Source organism: Lissotriton helveticus, chromosome 4_1, assembly GCF_964261635.1.
Source record: "Lissotriton helveticus chromosome 4_1, aLisHel1.1, whole genome shotgun sequence".
Classification (NCBI taxonomy): domain Eukaryota; kingdom Metazoa; phylum Chordata; class Amphibia; order Caudata; family Salamandridae; genus Lissotriton; species Lissotriton helveticus.
In genome coordinates, this window is record NC_136063.1 from 1,671,462,965 (window position 1) to 1,671,482,813 (window position 19,849).

Genomic DNA, 19,849 nt, shown 5'->3' on the forward strand with positions numbered 1-19,849 from the left:
CACAGGTACTGATCTAATTTTCTCTTTTAAGATTATTCACAAATCATATGATATGCTTTGTATAAATCAACTATATTGTTAGATCAAAATTGAGTAAAAAGTGACTATCTCAATTTCATGACATATAGAAGAGTAAGGAGAAGAAGCTCATGTTTCAAATGTGGAGAGGCATCAACTTTTCATTATTTTCACCTCTACTAATTATATGCATTTTTATAATGTATGTGTTTATGTTGTCCTATAAATATACAGAGACATATAGCAAGATATAGGGAGATACATACGTGTAAAGTGGATATGTACAAGTTTATAAGTAAATGAGATGTTTTTCCAATTAATAATTCTAAGAACTGAATGTAAAAAGAAAATCGTAAAGTTTAGATAAGTCCCACTGTGATTTGTACTCAGATCCCGGTTTTCAGAGTCTAGAGTGCTAAGCATGATACCATCAAACCACCTGTACCAGGTTGAGCTTTTCATTTTGAGAGAAGAGATTGCATTCACGGGGGAATCTTATATTTTATTGCAAAATCGTATCTCACATAAAAAGTACTGTTCAACAGAGTGATAGCGTTACTTGAGTCCTCTGGGCAACATCCTTCCCTGACATAGTTCAATATGCAAAAGTTGAACAGAATAGAAAAGTAATAACATTCTGTTGGTCTTTGACTGTAGAACATTAAAAACTTTGAAATGTTCACATTGCTGCAGCAATTTGCTCCCTTGTCACATGGGAGGTTCCATGGTGTAATGGTTAGCACTTTGGACTTTGAATCCAAGGATCCGAGTTCAAATCTAGGTGGGACCACTTTCATGACTGTTGATCAAATCTTTTTCTGTCAAGTGTATTCATAAATATCACAAATCTAACACGGGTAGAGTGAAACATTAATTTATTGATTGTATTCTGAAAGTCTATTCGATGTGAGCAAATGATAGAACTTTTAGAAAACATGGAAATTAAATGGCTCAAAATAATGAGACATTTTGCGAGCTGACTCTGTTTTCTCAAACTCATCACAGGGGGCTAATGCAAGATATTACTTTCTTAAATCTTACTGTTATTGATAAGGGGAAGATGGAACTTTTTAATTGGAAATCCTTCATTAAAACAAAACTTGAGGAATCAAATTGTGTATTATGGGGACAGAAGATATGACGTTTTGAATAACAATCGTGAAATTCAGACACACATATATTTACACTCTGATTTTCTAAAGTAAATCCATAACCATAAAGTAAAATCTTTCGAAAGACGTGTCAAAGGTAATAATCTGAATTTCTCTTTCAAAGAAATTCACAATTAAATGCACTGTGTAAGTCAAGCATGTTGTCATATAAGAAATCAGCAAAAATTAACTATCTCATTACTGGTCATATAGATGAGAGAGGAAATGAACCTAACGTTTAAATTGTGGATGGGAAACAACAGTTTTTAGTTTTCAGCTTCAATACATATGTTTATGAATAATTGATTTCTTTATATAGTCTTATCGCTATCTAGACGGATATAGCTATGTATACATAGATGCATACTTATACGTTGATAAGTATCAGTATAAAACATTGACGTTATGTTTTTCCAAGACCAAATTCTAAGAAATGGGTGAAATAGTAAATCTCATAATTCAAGCAGGTCCCACCGAGATTTGAACTCGGATCGCTGGATTCAGAGTCCAGAGTGCTAACCATTACACCATGGAACCCTCCCATACATGAGTCATTTTTCCATTGAGACAAAAGAGAGCGCATTAGTGCGGGGGCATTTCTTACATTGATGAAACGATATCTCTGTTGAATGCTCATAGTGTAAAGAGCTATAATGTGATTTGATTCTGTTCAGATACATTCTCCTTAACAGTGTTAAATATGCAAACGTTTATCAGAAAAAGGCAAGTTATATCATAATGATCATCTTTGACTGTAACATATTAAAACATTTTACATTTCCAAACTAATACACCCATTTCTTTGTCTCTCACATGGGATGCGCCAAAGAGCAATGATTGGCACGTTGGACTTTGCATGCAAAGGTACCAGTCCAAATCTTGGGGGTACTATTTTATTACTCTTGACCTTTTCTATTTCTGTCACCTTTGTTTATTGATAGCTCAAATCCAACACCAGTAGGTTGAAAGAGACAATTATTGATTCCTTTCAAAACGTCTATCAGCTTGAACAAGTTACAGAAATACAAACATTATAATACGTTTACATCACATTCCTACACAAAATAGTGTGACATTAAGAAATCCTATCCTGTTTTTCTGAAATGCATTTCAGAGGCCTGATTCCCAGCATCCCTTTTTGAAGCTTTCTGCGCTATTGATAAGGCGAATTTAGCACATTTTGAAAGAGAAGTGTTCTTAAATCAAACCTAGAGAACCACAATGACGGTATCATTCAGATAGTACAAATGTTTTTGTATATTAGTATGGAAATTGTGAAATAAAACGTTTTTCATGCTGATTTTCAACAGTCGATCTGCAATCGTGAAACATAAGCTTTTGCTTGGAGGCCTCACAGGTACTGATCTAATTTTCTCTTTTAAGATTATTCACAAATCATATGATATGCTTTGTATAAATCAACTATATTGTTAGATCAAAATTGACTAAAAAGTGACTATCTCAATTTCATGACATATAGAAGAGTAAGGAGAAGAAGCTCATGTTTCAAATGTGGAGAGGCATCAACTTTTCATTATTTTCACCTCTACTAATTATATGCATTTTTATAATGTATGTGTTTATGTTGTCCTATAAATATACAGAGACATATAGCAAGATATAGGGAGATACATACGTGTAAAGTGGATATGTACAAGTTTATAAGTAAATGAGATGTTTTTCCAATTAATAATTCTAAGAACTGAATGGAAAAAGAAAATCGTAAAGTTTAGATAAGTCCCACTGTGATTTGTACTCAGATCCCGGTTTTCAGAGTCTAGAGTGCTAAGCATGATACCATCAAACCACCTGTACCAGGTTGAGCTTTTCATTTTGAGAGAAGAGATTGCATTCACGGGGGAATCTTATATTTTATTGCAAAATCGTATCTCACATAAAAAGTACTGTTCAACAGAGTGATAGCGTTACTTGAGTCCTCTGGGCAACATCCTTCCCTAACATAGTTCAATATGCAAAAGTTGAACAGAATAGAAAAGTAATAACATTCTGTTGGTCTTTGACTGTAGAACATTAAAAACTTTGAAATGTTCACATTGCTGCAGCAATTTGCTCCCTTGTCACATGGGAGGTTCCATGGTGTAATGGTTAGCACTTTGGACTTTGAATCCAAGGATCCGAGTTCAAATCTAGGTGGGACCACTTTCATGACTGTTGATCAAATCTTTTTCTGTCAAGTGTATTCATAAATATCACAAATCTAACACGGGTAGAGTGAAACATTAATTTATTGATTGTATTCTGAAAGTCTATTCGATGTGAGCAAATGATAGAACTTTTAGAAAACATGGAAATTAAATGGCTCAAAATAATGAGACATTTTGCGAGCTGACTCTGTTTTCTCAAACTCATCACAGGGGGCTAATGCAAGATATTACTTTCTTAAATCTTACTGTTATTGATAAGGGGAAGATGGAACTTTTTAATTGGAAATCCTTCATTAAAACAAAACTTGAGGAATCAAATTGTGTATTATGGGGACAGAAGATATGACGTTTTGAATAACAATCGTGAAATTCAGACACACATATATTTACACTCTGATTTTCTAAAGTAAATCCATAACCATAAAGTAAAATCTTTCGAAAGACGTGTCAAAGGTAATAATCTGAATTTCTCTTTCAAAGAAATTCACAATTAAATGCACTGTGTAAGTCAAGCATGTTGTCATATAAGAAATCAGCAAAAATTAACTATCTCATTACTGGTCATATAGATGAGAGAGGAAATGAACCTAACGTTTAAATTGTGGATGGGAAACAACAGTTTTTAGTTTTCAGCTTCAATACATATGTTTATGAATAATTGATTTCTTTATATAGTCTTATCGCTATCTAGACGGATATAGCTATGTATACATAGATGCATACTTATACGTTGATAAGTATCAGTATAAAACATTGACGTTATGTTTTTCCAAGACCAAATTCTAAGAAATGGGTGAAATAGTAAATCTCATAATTCAAGCAGGTCCCACCGAGATTTGAACTCGGATCGCTGGATTCAGAGTCCAGAGTGCTAACCATTACACCATGGAACCCTCCCATACATGAGTCATTTTTCCATTGAGACAAAAGAGAGCGCATTAGTGCGGGGGCATTTGTTACATTGATGAAACGATATCTCTGTTGAATGCTCATAGTGTAAAGAGCTATAATGTGATTTGATTCTGTTCAGATACATTCTCCTTAACAGTGTTAAATATGCAAACGTTTATCAGAAAAAGGCAAGTTATATCATAATGATCATCTTTGACTGTAACATATTAAAACATTTTACATTTCCAAACTAATACACCCATTTCTTTGTCTCTCACATGGGATGCGCCAAAGAGCAATGATTGGCACGTTGGACTTTGCATGCAAAGGTACCAGTCCAAATCTTGGGGGTACTATTTTATTACTCTTGACCTTTTCTATTTCTGTCACCTTTGTTTATTGATAGCTCAAATCCAACACCAGTAGGTTGAAAGAGACAATTATTGATTCCTTTCAAAACGTCTATCAGCTTGAACAAGTTACAGAAATACAAACATTATAATACGTTTACATCACATTCCTACACAAAATAGTGTGACATTAAGAAATCCTATCCTGTTTTTCTGAAATGCATTTCAGAGGCCTGATTCCCAGCATCCCTTTTTGAAGCTTTCTGCGCTATTGATAAGGCGAATTTAGCACATTTTGAAAGAGAAGTGTTCTTAAATCAAACCTAGAGAACCACAATGACGGTATCATTCAGATAGTACAAATGTTTTTGTATATTAGTATGGAAATTGTGAAATAAAACGTTTTTCATGCTGATTTTCAACAGTCGATCTGCAATCGTGAAACATAAGCTTTTGCTTGGAGGCCTCACAGGTACTGATCTAATTTTCTCTTTTAAGATTATTCACAAATCATATGATATGCTTTGTATAAATCAACTATATTGTTAGATCAAAATTGACTAAAAAGTGACTATCTCAATTTCATGACATATAGAAGAGTAAGGAGAAGAAGCTCATGTTTCAAATGTGGAGAGGCATCAACTTTTCATTATTTTCACCTCTACTAATTATATGCATTTTTATAATGTATGTGTTTATGTTGTCCTATAAATATACAGAGACATATAGCAAGATATAGGGAGATACATACGTGTAAAGTGGATATGTACAAGTTTATAAGTAAATGAGATGTTTTTCCAATTAATAATTCTAAGAACTGAATGTAAAAAGAAAATCGTAAAGTTTAGATAAGTCCCACTGTGATTTGTACTCAGATCCCGGTTTTCAGAGTCTAGAGTGCTAAGCATGATACCATCAAACCACCTGTACCAGGTTGAGCTTTTCATTTTGAGAGAAGAGATTGCATTCACGGGGGAATCTTATATTTTATTGCAAAATCGTATCTCACATAAAAAGTACTGTTCAACAGAGTGATAGCGTTACTTGAGTCCTCTGGGCAACATCCTTCCCTAACATAGTTCAATATGCAAAAGTTGAACAGAATAGAAAAGTAATAACATTCTGTTGGTCTTTGACTGTAGAACATTAAAAACTTTGAAATGTTCACATTGCTGCAGCAATTTGCTCCCTTGTCACATGGGAGGTTCCATGGTGTAATGGTTAGCACTTTGGACTTTGAATCCAAGGATCCGAGTTCAAATCTCGGTGGGACCACTTTCATGACTGTTGATCAAATCTTTTTCTGTCAAGTGTATTCATAAATATCACAAATCTAACACGGGTAGAGTGAAACATTAATTTATTGATTGTATTCTGAAAGTCTATTCGATGTGAGCAAATGATAGAACTTTTAGAAAACATGGAAATTAAATGGCTCAAAATAATGAGACATTTTGCGAGCTGACTCTGTTTTCTCAAACTCATCACAGGGGGCTAATGCAAGATATTACTTTCTTAAATCTTACTGTTATTGATAAGGGGAAGATGGAACTTTTTAATTGGAAATCCTTCATTAAAACAAAACTTGAGGAATCAAATTGTGTATTATGGGGACAGAAGATATGACGTTTTGAATAACAATCGTGAAATTCAGACACACATATATTTACACTCTGATTTTCTAAAGTAAATCCATAACCATAAAGTAAAATCTTTCGAAAGACGTGTCAAAGGTAATAATCTGAATTTCTCTTTCAAAGAAATTCACAATTAAATGCACTGTGTAAGTCAAGCATGTTGTCATATAAGAAATCAGCAAAAATTAACTATCTCATTACTGGTCATATAGATGAGAGAGGAAATGAACCTAACGTTTAAATTGTGGATGGGAAACAACAGTTTTTAGTTTTCAGCTTCAATACATATGTTTATGAATAATTGATTTCTTTATATAGTCTTATCGCTATCTAGACGGATATAGCTATGTATACATAGATGCATACTTATACGTTGATAAGTATCAGTATAAAACATTGACGTTATGTTTTTCCAAGACCAAATTCTAAGAAATGGGTGAAATAGTAAATCTCATAATTCAAGCAGGTCCCACCGAGATTTGAACTCGGATCGCTGGATTCAGAGTCCAGAGTGCTAACCATTACACCATGGAACCCTCCCATACATGAGTCATTTTTCCATTGAGACAAAAGAGAGCGCATTAGTGCGGGGGCATTTCTTACATTGATGAAACGATATCTCTGTTGAATGCTCATAGTGTAAAGAGCTATAATGTGATTTGATTCTGTTCAGATACATTCTCCTTAACAGTGTTAAATATGCAAACGTTTATCAGAAAAAGGCAAGTTATATCATAATGATCATCTTTGACTGTAACATATTAAAACATTTTACATTTCCAAACTAATACACCCATTTCTTTGTCTCTCACATGGGATGCGCCAAAGAGCAATGATTGGCACGTTGGACTTTGCATGCAAAGGTACCAGTCCAAATCTTGGGGGTACTATTTTATTACTCTTGACCTTTTCTATTTCTGTCACCTTTGTTTATTGATAGCTCAAATCCAACACCAGTAGGTTGAAAGAGACAATTATTGATTCCTTTCAAAACGTCTATCAGCTTGAACAAGTTACAGAAATACAAACATTATAATACGTTTACATCACATTCCTACACAAAATAGTGTGACATTAAGAAATCCTATCCTGTTTTTCTGAAATGCATTTCAGAGGCCTGATTCCCAGCATCCCTTTTTGAAGCTTTCTGCGCTATTGATAAGGCGAATTTAGCACATTTTGAAAGAGAAGTGTTCTTAAATCAAACCTAGAGAACCACAATGACGGTATCATTCAGATAGTACAAATGTTTTTGTATATTAGTATGGAAATTGTGAAATAAAACGTTTTTCATGCTGATTTTCAACAGTCGATCTGCAATCGTGAAACATAAGCTTTTGCTTGGAGGCCTCACAGGTACTGATCTAATTTTCTCTTTTAAGATTATTCACAAATCATATGATATGCTTTGTATAAATCAACTATATTGTTAGATCAAAATTGACTAAAAAGTGACTATCTCAATTTCATGACATATAGAAGAGTAAGGAGAAGAAGCTCATGTTTCAAATGTGGAGAGGCATCAACTTTTCATTATTTTCACCTCTACTAATTATATGCATTTTTATAATGTATGTGTTTATGTTGTCCTATAAATATACAGAGACATATAGCAAGATATAGGGAGATACATACGTGTAAAGTGGATATGTACAAGTTTATAAGTAAATGAGATGTTTTTCCAATTAATAATTCTAAGAACTGAATGGAAAAAGAAAATCGTAAAGTTTAGATAAGTCCCACTGTGATTTGTACTCAGATCCCGGTTTTCAGAGTCTAGAGTGCTAAGCATGATACCATCAAACCACCTGTACCAGGTTGAGCTTTTCATTTTGAGAGAAGAGATTGCATTCACGGGGGAATCTTATATTTTATTGCAAAATCGTATCTCACATAAAAAGTACTGTTCAACAGAGTGATAGCGTTACTTGAGTCCTCTGGGCAACATCCTTCCCTAACATAGTTCAATATGCAAAAGTTGAACAGAATAGAAAAGTAATAACATTCTGTTGGTCTTTGACTGTAGAACATTAAAAACTTTGAAATGTTCACATTGCTGCAGCAATTTGCTCCCTTGTCACATGGGAGGTTCCATGGTGTAATGGTTAGCACTTTGGACTTTGAATCCAAGGATCCGAGTTCAAATCTCGGTGGGACCACTTTCATGACTGTTGATCAAATCTTTTTCTGTCAAGTGTATTCATAAATATCACAAATCTAACACGGGTAGAGTGAAACATTAATTTATTGATTGTATTCTGAAAGTCTATTCGATGTGAGCAAATGATAGAACTTTTAGAAAACATGGAAATTAAATGGCTCAAAATAATGAGACATTTTGCGAGCTGACTCTGTTTTCTCAAACTCATCACAGGGGGCTAATGCAAGATATTACTTTCTTAAATCTTACTGTTATTGATAAGGGGAAGATGGAACTTTTTAATTGGAAATCCTTCATTAAAACAAAACTTGAGGAATCAAATTGTGTATTATGGGGACAGAAGATATGACGTTTTGAATAACAATCGTGAAATTCAGACACACATATATTTACACTCTGATTTTCTAAAGTAAATCCATAACCATAAAGTAAAATCTTTCGAAAGACGTGTCAAAGGTAATAATCTGAATTTCTCTTTCAAAGAAATTCACAATTAAATGCACTGTGTAAGTCAAGCATGTTGTCATATAAGAAATCAGCAAAAATTAACTATCTCATTACTGGTCATATAGATGAGAGAGGAAATGAACCTAACGTTTAAATTGTGGATGGGAAACAACAGTTTTTAGTTTTCAGCTTCAATACATATGTTTATGAATAATTGATTTCTTTATATAGTCTTATCGCTATCTAGACGGATATAGCTATGTATACATAGATGCATACTTATACGTTGATAAGTATCAGTATAAAACATTGACGTTATGTTTTTCCAAGACCAAATTCTAAGAAATGGGTGAAATAGTAAATCTCATAATTCAAGCAGGTCCCACCGAGATTTGAACTCGGATCGCTGGATTCAGAGTCCAGAGTGCTAACCATTACACCATGGAACCCTCCCATACATGAGTCATTTTTCCATTGAGACAAAAGAGAGCGCATTAGTGCGGGGGCATTTCTTACATTGATGAAACGATATCTCTGTTGAATGCTCATAGTGTAAAGAGCTATAATGTGATTTGATTCTGTTCAGATACATTCTCCTTAACAGTGTTAAATATGCAAACGTTTATCAGGATAGGCAAGTTATATCATAATGATCATCTTTGACTGTAACATATTAAAACATTTTACATTTCCAAACTAATACACCCATTTCTTTGTCTCTCACATGGGATGCGCCAAAGAGCAATGATTGGCACGTTGGACTTTGCATGCAAAGGTACCAGTCCAAATCTTGGGGGTACTATTTTATTACTCTTGACCTTTTCTATTTCTGTCACCTTTGTTTATTGATAGCTCAAATCCAACACCAGTAGGTTGAAAGAGACAATTATTGATTCCTTTCAAAACGTCTATCAGCTTGAACAAGTTACAGAAATACAAACATTATAATACGTTTACATCACATTCCTACACAAAATAGTGTGACATTAAGAAATCCTATCCTGTTTTTCTGAAATGCATTTCAGAGGCCTGATTCCCAGCATCCCTTTTTGAAGCTTTCTGCGCTATTGATAAGGCGAATTTAGCACATTTTGAAAGAGAAGTGTTCTTAAATCAAACCTAGAGAACCACAATGACGGTATCATTCAGATAGTACAAATGTTTTTGTATATTAGTATGGAAATTGTGAAATAAAACGTTTTTCATGCTGATTTTCAACAGTCGATCTGCAATCGTGAAACATAAGCTTTTGCTTGGAGGCCTCACAGGTACTGATCTAATTTTCTCTTTTAAGATTATTCACAAATCATATGATATGCTTTGTATAAATCAACTATATTGTTAGATCAAAATTGACTAAAAAGTGACTATCTCAATTTCATGACATATAGAAGAGTAAGGAGAAGAAGCTCATGTTTCAAATGTGGAGAGGCATCAACTTTTCATTATTTTCACCTCTACTAATTATATGCATTTTTATAATGTATGTGTTTATGTTGTCCTATAAATATACAGAGACATATAGCAAGATATAGGGAGATACATACGTGTAAAGTGGATATGTACAAGTTTATAAGTAAATGAGATGTTTTTCCAATTAATAATTCTAAGAACTGAATGGAAAAAGAAAATCGTAAAGTTTAGATAAGTCCCACTGTGATTTGTACTCAGATCCCGGTTTTCAGAGTCTAGAGTGCTAAGCATGATACCATCAAACCACCTGTACCAGGTTGAGCTTTTCATTTTGAGAGAAGAGATTGCATTCACGGGGGAATCTTATATTTTATTGCAAAATCGTATCTCACATAAAAAGTACTGTTCAACAGAGTGATAGCGTTACTTGAGTCCTCTGGGCAACATCCTTCCCTAACATAGTTCAATATGCAAAAGTTGAACAGAATAGAAAAGTAATAACATTCTGTTGGTCTTTGACTGTAGAACATTAAAAACTTTGAAATGTTCACATTGCTGCAGCAATTTGCTCCCTTGTCACATGGGAGGTTCCATGGTGTAATGGTTAGCACTTTGGACTTTGAATCCAAGGATCCGAGTTCAAATCTCGGTGGGACCACTTTCATGACTGTTGATCAAATCTTTTTCTGTCAAGTGTATTCATAAATATCACAAATCTAACACGGGTAGAGTGAAACATTAATTTATTGATTGTATTCTGAAAGTCTATTCGATGTGAGCAAATGATAGAACTTTTAGAAAACATGGAAATTAAATGGCTCAAAATAATGAGACATTTTGCGAGCTGACTGTTTTCTCAAACTCATCACAGGGGGCTGATGCAAGATATTACTTTCTTAAATCTTACTGTTATTGATAAGGGGAAGATGGAACTTTTTAATTGGAAATCCTTCATTAAAACAAAACTTGAGGAATCAAATTGTGTATTATGGGGACAGAAGATATGACGTTTTGAATAACAATCGTGAAATTCAGACACACATATATTTACACTCTGATTTTCTAAAGTAAATCCATAACCATAAAGTAAAATCTTTCGAAAGACGTGTCAAAGGTAATAATCTGAATTTCTCTTTCAAAGAAATTCACAATTAAATGCACTGTGTAAGTCAAGCATGTTGTCATATAAGAAATCAGCAAAAATTAACTATCTCATTACTGGTCATATAGATGAGAGAGGAAATGAACCTAACGTTTAAATTGTGGATGGGAAACAACAGTTTTTAGTTTTCAGCTTCAATACATATGTTTATGAATAATTGATTTCTTTATATAGTCTTATCGCTATCTAGACGGATATAGCTATGTATACATAGATGCATACTTATACGTTGATAAGTATCAGTATAAAACATTGACGTTATGTTTTTCCAAGACCAAATTCTAAGAAATGGGTGAAATAGTAAATCTCATAATTCAAGCAGGTCCCACCGAGATTTGAACTCGGATCGCTGGATTCAGAGTCCAGAGTGCTAACCATTACACCATGGAACCCTCCCATACATGAGTCATTTTTCCATTGAGACAAAAGAGAGCGCATTAGTGCGGGGGCATTTCTTACATTGATGAAACGATATCTCTGTTGAATGCTCATAGTGTAAAGAGCTATAATGTGATTTGATTCTGTTCAGATACATTCTCCTTAACAGTGTTAAATATGCAAACGTTTATCAGGATAGGCAAGTTATATCATAATGATCATCTTTGACTGTAACATATTAAAACATTTTACATTTCCAAACTAATACACCCATTTCTTTGTCTCTCACATGGGCTGCGCCAAAGAGCAATGATTGGCACGTTGGACTTTGCATGCAAAGGTACCAGTCCAAATCTTGGGGGTACTATTTTATTACTCTTGACCTTTTCTATTTCTGTCACCTTTGTTTATTGATAGCTCAAATCCAACACCAGTAGGTTGAAAGAGACAATTATTGATTCCTTTCAAAACGTCCATCAGCTTGAACAAGTTACAGAAATACAAACATTATAATACGTTTACATCACATTCCTACACAAAATAGTGTGACATTAAGAAATCATATCCTGTTTTTCTGAAATGCATTTCAGAGGCCTGATTCCCAGCATCCCTTTTTGAAGCTTTCTGTGCTATTGATAAGGCGAATTTAGCACATTTTGAAAGAGAAGTGTTCTTAAATCAAACCTAGAGAACCACAATGACGGTATCATTCAGATAGTACAAATGTTTTTGTATATTAGTATGGAAATTGTGAAATAAAACGTTTTTCATGCTGATTTTCAACAGTCGATCTGCAATCGTGAAACATAAGCTTTTGCTTGGAGGCCTCACAGGTACTGATCTAATTTTCTCTTTTAAGATTATTCACAAATCATATGATATGCTTTGTATAAATCAACTATATTGTTAGATCAAAATTGAGTAAAAAGTGACTATCTCAATTTCATGACATATAGAAGAGTAAGGAGAAGAAGCTCATGTTTCAAATGTGGAGAGGCAACAACTTTTCATTATTTTCACCTCTACTAATTATATGCATTTTTATAATGTATGTGTTTATGTTGTCCTATAAATATACAGAGACATATAGCAAGATATAGGGAGATACATACGTGTAAAGTGGATATGTACAAGTTTATAAGTAAATGAGATGTTTTTCCAATTAATAATTCTAAGAACTGAATGGAAAAAGAAAATCGTAAAGTTTAGATAAGTCCCACTGTGATTTGTACTCAGATCCCGGTTTTCAGAGTCTAGAGTGCTAAGCATGATACCATCAAACCACCTGTACCAGGTTGAGCTTTTCATTTTGAGAGAAGAGATTGCATTCACGGGGGAATCTTATATTTTATTGCAAAATCGTATCTCACATAAAAAGTACTGTTCAACAGAGTGATAGCGTTACTTGAGTCCTCTGGGCAACATCCTTCCCTAACATAGTTCAATATGCAAAAGTTGAACAGAATAGAAAAGTAATAACATTCTGTTGGTCTTTGACTGTAGAACATTAAAAACTTTGAAATGTTCACATTGCTGCAGCAATTTGCTCCCTTGTCACATGGGAGGTTCCATGGTGTAATGGTTAGCACTTTGGACTTTGAATCCAAGGATCCGTGTTCAAATCTCGGTGGGACCACTTTCATGACTGTTGATCAAATCTTTTTCTGTCAAGTGTATTCATAAATATCACAAATCTAACACGGGTAGAGTGAAACATTAATTTATTGATTGTATTCTGAAAGTCTATTCGATGTGAGCAAATGATAGAACTTTTAGAAAACATGGAAATTAAATGGCTCAAAATAATGAGACATTTTGCGAGCTGACTCTGTTTTCTCAAACTCATCACAGGGGGCTGATGCAAGATATTACTTTCTTAAATCTTACTGTTATTGATAAGGGGAAGATGGAACTTTTTAATTGGAAATCCTTCATTAAAACAAAACTTGAGGAATCAAATTGTGTATTATGGGGACAGAAGATATGACGTTTTGAATAACAATCGTGAAATTCAGACACACATATATTTACACTCTGATTTTCTAAAGTAAATCCATAACCATAAAGTAAAATCTTTCGAAAGACGTGTCAAAGGTAATAATCTGAATTTCTCTTTCAAAGAAATTCACAATTAAATGCACTGTGTAAGTCAAGCATGTTGTCATATAAGAAATCAGCAAAAATTAACTATCTCATTACTGGTCATATAGATGAGAGAGGAAATGAACCTAACGTTTAAATTGTGGATGGGAAACAACAGTTTTTAGTTTTCAGCTTCAATACATATGTTTATGAATAATTGATTTCTTTATATAGTCTTATCGCTATCTAGACGGATATAGCTATGTATACATAGATGCATACTTATACGTTGATAAGTATCAGTATAAAACATTGACGTTATGTTTTTCCAAGACCAAATTCTAAGAAATGGGTGAAATAGTAAATCTCATAATTCAAGCAGGTCCCACCGAGATTTGAACTCGGATCGCTGGATTCAGAGTCCAGAGTGCTAACCATTACACCATGGAACCCTCCCATACATGAGTCATTTTTCCATTGAGACAAAAGAGAGCGCATTAGTGCGGGGGCATTTCTTACATTGATGAAACGATATCTCTGTTGAATGCTCATAGTGTAAAGAGCTATAATGTGATTTGATTCTGTTCAGATACATTCTCCTTAACAGTGTTAAATATGCAAACGTTTATCAGGATAGGCAAGTTATATCATAATGATCATCTTTGACTGTAACATATTAAAACATTTTACATTTCCAAACTAATACACCCATTTCTTTGTCTCTCACATGGGCTGCGCCAAAGAGCAATGATTGGCACGTTGGACTTTGCATGCAAAGGTACCAGTCCAAATCTTGGGGGTACTATTTTATTACTCTTGACCTTTTCTATTTCTGTCACCTTTGTTTATTGATAGCTCAAATCCAACACCAGTAGGTTGAAAGAGACAATTATTGATTCCTTTCAAAACGTCCATCAGCTTGAACAAGTTACAGAAATACAAACATTATAATACGTTTACATCACATTCCTACACAAAATAGTGTGACATTAAGAAATCCTATCCTGTTTTTCTGAAATGCATTTCAGAGGCCTGATTCCCAGCATCCCTTTTTGAAGCTTTCTGCGCTATTGATAAGGCGAATTTAGCACATTTTGAAAGAGAAGTGTTCTTAAATCAAACCTAGAGAACCACAATGACGGTATCATTCAGATAGTACAAATGTTTTTGTATATTAGTATGGAAATTGTGAAATAAAACGTTTTTCATGCTGATTTTCAACAGTCGATCTGCAATCGTGAAACATAAGCTTTTGCTTGGAGGCCTCACAGGTACTGATCTAATTTTCTCTTTTAAGATTATTCACAAATCATATGATATGCTTTGTATAAATCAACTATATTGTTAGATCAAAATTGACTAAAAAGTGACTATCTCAATTTCATGACATATAGAAGAGTAAGGAGAAGAAGCTCATGTTTCAAATGTGGAGAGGCATCAACTTTTCATTATTTTCACCTCTACTAATTATATGCATTTTTATAATGTATGTGTTTATGTTGTCCTATAAATATACAGAGACATATAGCAAGATATAGGGAGATACATACGTGTAAAGTGGATATGTACAAGTTTATAAGTAAATGAGATGTTTTTCCAATTAATAATTCTAAGAACTGAATGGAAAAAGAAAATCGTAAAGTTTAGATAAGTCCCACTGTGATTTGTACTCAGATCCCGGTTTTCAGAGTCTAGAGTGCTAAGCATGATACCATCAAACCACCTGTACCAGGTTGAGCTTTTCATTTTGAGAGAAGAGATTGCATTCACGGGGGAATCTTATATTTTATTGCAAAATCGTATCTCACATAAAAAGTACTGTTCAACAGAGTGATAGCGTTACTTGAGTCCTCTGGGCAACATCCTTCCCTAACATAGTTCAATATGCAAAAGTTGAACAGAATAGAAAAGTAATAACATTCTGTTGGTCTTTGACTGTAGAACATTAAAAACTTTGAAATGTTCACATTGCTGCAGCAATTTGCTCCCTTGTCACATGGGAGGTTCCATGGTGTAATGGTTAGCACTTTGGACTTTGAATCCAAGGATCCGTGTTCAAATCTCGGTGGGACCACTTTCATGACTGTTGATCAAATCTTTTTCTGTCAAGTGTATTCATAAATATCACAAATCTAACACGGGTAGAGTGAAACATTAATTTATTGATTGTATTCTGAAAGTCTATTCGATGTGAGCAAATGATAGAACTTTTAGAAAACATGGAAATTAAATGGCTCAAAATAATGAGACATTTTGCGAGCTGACTCTGTTTTCTCAAACTCATCACAGGGGGCTGATGCAAGATATTACTTTCTTAAATCTTACTGTTATTGATAAGGGGAAGATGGAACTTTTTAATTGGAAATCCTTCATTAAAACAAAACTTGAGGAATCAAATTGTGTATTATGGGGACAGAAGATATGACGTTTTGAATAACAATCGTGAAATTCAGACACACATATATTTACACTCTGATTTTCTAAAGTAAATCCATAACCATAAAGTAAAATCTTTCGAAAGACGTGTCAAAGGTAATAATCTGAATTTCTCTTTCAAAGAAATTCACAATTAAATGCACTGTGTAAGTCAAGCATGTTGTCATATAAGAAATCAGCAAAAATTAACTATCTCATTACTGGTCATATAGATGAGAGAGGAAATGAACCTAACGTTTAAATTGTGGATGGGAAACAACAGTTTTTAGTTTTCAGCTTCAATACATATGTTTATGAATAATTTATTTCTTTATATAGTCTTATCGCTATCTAGACGGATATAGCTATGTATACATAGATGCATACTTATACGTTGATAAGTATCAGTATAAAACATTGACGTTATGTTTTTCCAAGACCAAATTCTAAGAAATGGGTGAAATAGTAAATCTCATAATTCAAGCAGGTCCCACCGAGATTTGAACTCGGATCGCTGGATTCAGAGTCCAGAGTGCTAACCATTACACCATGGAACCCTCCCATACATGAGTCATTTTTCCATTGAGACAAAAGAGAGCGCATTAGTGCGGGGGCATTTCTTACATTGATGAAACGATATCTCTGTTGAATGCTCATAGTGTAAAGAGCTATAATGTGATTTGATTCTGTTCAGATACATTCTCCTTAACAGTGTTAAATATGCAAACGTTTATCAGGATAGGCAAGTTATATCATAATGATCATCTTTGACTGTAACATATTAAAACATTTTACATTTCCAAACTAATACACCCATTTCTTTGTCTCTCACATGGGCTGCGCCAAAGAGCAATGATTGGCACGTTGGACTTTGCATGCAAAGGTACCAGTCCAAATCTTGGGGGTACTATTTTATTACTCTTGACCTTTTCTATTTCTGTCACCTTTGTTTATTGATAGCTCAAATCCAACACCAGTAGGTTGAAAGAGACAATTATTGATTCCTTTCAAAACGTCCATCAGCTTGAACAAGTTACAGAAATACAAACATTATAATACGTTTACATCACATTCCTACACAAAATAGTGTGACATTAAGAAATCCTATCCTGTTTTTCTGAAATGCATTTCAGAGGCCTGATTCCCAGCATCCCTTTTTGAAGCTTTCTGCGCTATTGATAAGGCGAATTTAGCACATTTTGAAAGAGAAGTGTTCTTAAATCAAACCTAGAGAACCACAATGACGGTATCATTCAGATAGTACAAATGTTTTTGTATATTAGTATGGAAATTGTGAAATAAAACGTTTTTCATGCTGATTTTCAACAGTCGATCTGCAATCGTGAAACATAAGCTTTTGCTTGGAGGCCTCACAGGTACTGATCTAATTTTCTCTTTTAAGATTATTCACAAATCATATGATATGCTTTGTATAAATCAACTATATTGTTAGATCAAAATTGACTAAAAAGTGACTATCTCAATTTCATGACATATAGAAGAGTAAGGAGAAGAAGCTCATGTTTCAAATGTGGAGAGGCATCAACTTTTCATTATTTTCACCTCTACTAATTATATGCATTTTTATAATGTATGTGTTTATGTTGTCCTATAAATATACAGAGACATATAGCAAGATATAGGGAGATACATACGTGTAAAGTGGATATGTACAAGTTTATAAGTAAATGAGATGTTTTTCCAATTAATAATTCTAAGAACTGAATGTAAAAAGAAAATCGTAAAGTTTAGATAAGTCCCACTGTGATTTGTACTCAGATCCCGGTTTTCAGAGTCTAGAGTGCTAAGCATGATACCATCAAACCACCTGTACCAGGTTGAGCTTTTCATTTTGAGAGAAGAGATTGCATTCACGGGGGAATCTTATATTTTATTGCAAAATCGTATCTCACATAAAAAGTACTGTTCAACAGAGTGATAGCGTTACTTGAGTCCTCTGGGCAACATCCTTCCCTAACATAGTTCAATATGCAAAAGTTGAACAGAATAGAAAAGTAATAACATTCTGTTGGTCTTTGACTGTAGAACATTAAAAACTTTGAAATGTTCACATTGCTGCAGCAATTTGCTCCCTTGTCACATGGGAGGTTCCATGGTGTAATGGTTAGCACTTTGGACTTTGAATCCAAGGATCTGAGTTCAAATCTCGGTGGGACCACTTTCATGACTGTTGATCAAATCTTTTTCTGTCAAGTGTATTCATAAATATCACAAATCTAACACGGGTAGAGTGAAACATTAATTTATTGATTGTATTCTGAAAGTCTATTCGATGTGAGCAAATGATAGAACTTTTAGAAAACATGGAAATTAAATGGCTCAAAATAATGAGACATTTTGCGAGCTGACTCTGTTTTCTCAAACTCATCACAGGGGGCTAATGCAAGATATTACTTTCTTAAATCTTACTGTTATTGATAAGGGGAAGATGGAACTTTTTAATTGGAAATCCTTCATTAAAACAAAACTTGAGGAATCAAATTGTGTATTATGGGGACAGAAGATATGACGTTTTGAATAACAATCGTGAAATTCAGACACACATATATTTACACTCTGATTTTCTAAAGTAAATCCATAACCATAAAGTAAAATCTTTCGAAAGACGTGTCAAAGGTAATAATCTGAATTTCTCTTTCAAAGAAATTCACAATTAAATGCACTGTGTAAGTCAAGCATGTTGTCATATAAGAAATCAGCAAAAATTAACTATCTCATTACTGGTCATATAGATGAGAGAGGAAATGAACCTAACGTTTAAATTGTGGATGGGAAACAACAGTTTTTAGTTTTCAGCTTCAATACATATGTTTATGAATAATTGATTTCTTTATATAGTCTTATCGCTATCTAGACGGATATAGCTATGTATACATAGATGCATACTTATACGTTGATAAGTATCAGTATAAAACATTGACGTTATGTTTTTCCAAGACCAAATTCTAAGAAATGGGTGAAATAGTAAATCTCATAATTCAAGCAGGTCCCACCGAGATTTGAACTCGGATCGCTGGATTCAGAGTCCAGAGTGCTAACCATTACACCATGGAACCCTCCCATACATGAGTCATTTTTCCATTGAGACAAAAGAGAGCGCATTAGTGCGGGGGCATTTCTTACATTGATGAAACGATATCTCTGTTGAATGCTCATAGTGTAAAGAGCTATAATGTGATTTGATTCTGTTCAGATACATTCTCCTTAACAGTGTTAAATATGCAAACGTTTATCAGGATAGGTAAGTTATATCATAATGATCATCTTTGACTGTAACATATTAAAACATTTTACATTTCCAAACTAATACACCCATTTCTTTGTCTCTCACATGGGATGCGCCAAAGAGCAATGATTGGCACGTTGGACTTTGCATGCAAAGGTACCAGTCCAAATCTTGGGGGTACTATTTTATTACTCTTGACCTTTTCTATTTCTGTCACCTTTGTTTATTGATAGCTCAAATCCAACACCAGTAGGTTGAAAGAGACAATTATTGATTCCTTTCAAAACGTCTATCAGCTTGAACAAGTTACAGAAATACAAACATTATAATAC

At 33.8% G+C, this 19,849-nt stretch overlaps 16 non-coding genes across 16 annotated transcripts; 8 read left to right on the forward strand and 8 right to left on the reverse strand.

Annotated features, from left to right (window-relative positions):
- Window positions 1–736: 736 nt before the first annotated feature.
- Window positions 737–808, forward strand: TRNAQ-UUG (transfer RNA glutamine (anticodon UUG)). Its single transcript has one exon. It is a non-coding gene; the product is annotated as a tRNA-Gln (tRNA).
- Window positions 809–1,634: 826 nt separating this feature from the next.
- TRNAQ-CUG (transfer RNA glutamine (anticodon CUG)) lies at window positions 1,635–1,706 on the reverse strand. The gene has a single exon. It is a non-coding gene; the product is annotated as a tRNA-Gln (tRNA).
- A 1,551-nt stretch (window positions 1,707–3,257) lies between these two features.
- TRNAQ-UUG (transfer RNA glutamine (anticodon UUG)) lies at window positions 3,258–3,329 on the forward strand. Its single transcript has one exon. It is a non-coding gene; the product is annotated as a tRNA-Gln (tRNA).
- Window positions 3,330–4,155: 826 nt separating this feature from the next.
- TRNAQ-CUG (transfer RNA glutamine (anticodon CUG)) lies at window positions 4,156–4,227 on the reverse strand. Its single transcript has one exon. It is a non-coding gene; the product is annotated as a tRNA-Gln (tRNA).
- A 1,551-nt stretch (window positions 4,228–5,778) lies between these two features.
- Window positions 5,779–5,850, forward strand: TRNAQ-UUG (transfer RNA glutamine (anticodon UUG)). The gene has a single exon. It is a non-coding gene; the product is annotated as a tRNA-Gln (tRNA).
- An 826-nt stretch (window positions 5,851–6,676) lies between these two features.
- On the reverse strand, window positions 6,677–6,748 carry TRNAQ-CUG (transfer RNA glutamine (anticodon CUG)). The gene has a single exon. It is a non-coding gene; the product is annotated as a tRNA-Gln (tRNA).
- Window positions 6,749–8,299: 1,551 nt separating this feature from the next.
- TRNAQ-UUG (transfer RNA glutamine (anticodon UUG)) lies at window positions 8,300–8,371 on the forward strand. Its single transcript has one exon. It is a non-coding gene; the product is annotated as a tRNA-Gln (tRNA).
- Window positions 8,372–9,197: 826 nt separating this feature from the next.
- On the reverse strand, window positions 9,198–9,269 carry TRNAQ-CUG (transfer RNA glutamine (anticodon CUG)). The gene has a single exon. It is a non-coding gene; the product is annotated as a tRNA-Gln (tRNA).
- Window positions 9,270–10,819: 1,550 nt separating this feature from the next.
- On the forward strand, window positions 10,820–10,891 carry TRNAQ-UUG (transfer RNA glutamine (anticodon UUG)). The gene has a single exon. It is a non-coding gene; the product is annotated as a tRNA-Gln (tRNA).
- Window positions 10,892–11,715: 824 nt separating this feature from the next.
- On the reverse strand, window positions 11,716–11,787 carry TRNAQ-CUG (transfer RNA glutamine (anticodon CUG)). Its single transcript has one exon. It is a non-coding gene; the product is annotated as a tRNA-Gln (tRNA).
- Window positions 11,788–13,337: 1,550 nt separating this feature from the next.
- Window positions 13,338–13,409, forward strand: TRNAQ-UUG (transfer RNA glutamine (anticodon UUG)). Its single transcript has one exon. It is a non-coding gene; the product is annotated as a tRNA-Gln (tRNA).
- An 826-nt stretch (window positions 13,410–14,235) lies between these two features.
- Window positions 14,236–14,307, reverse strand: TRNAQ-CUG (transfer RNA glutamine (anticodon CUG)). Its single transcript has one exon. It is a non-coding gene; the product is annotated as a tRNA-Gln (tRNA).
- Window positions 14,308–15,857: 1,550 nt separating this feature from the next.
- TRNAQ-UUG (transfer RNA glutamine (anticodon UUG)) lies at window positions 15,858–15,929 on the forward strand. The gene has a single exon. It is a non-coding gene; the product is annotated as a tRNA-Gln (tRNA).
- Window positions 15,930–16,755: 826 nt separating this feature from the next.
- On the reverse strand, window positions 16,756–16,827 carry TRNAQ-CUG (transfer RNA glutamine (anticodon CUG)). The gene has a single exon. It is a non-coding gene; the product is annotated as a tRNA-Gln (tRNA).
- A 1,550-nt stretch (window positions 16,828–18,377) lies between these two features.
- Window positions 18,378–18,449, forward strand: TRNAQ-UUG (transfer RNA glutamine (anticodon UUG)). Its single transcript has one exon. It is a non-coding gene; the product is annotated as a tRNA-Gln (tRNA).
- An 826-nt stretch (window positions 18,450–19,275) lies between these two features.
- On the reverse strand, window positions 19,276–19,347 carry TRNAQ-CUG (transfer RNA glutamine (anticodon CUG)). The gene has a single exon. It is a non-coding gene; the product is annotated as a tRNA-Gln (tRNA).
- Between the last annotated feature and the right edge of the window lie 502 nt (window positions 19,348–19,849).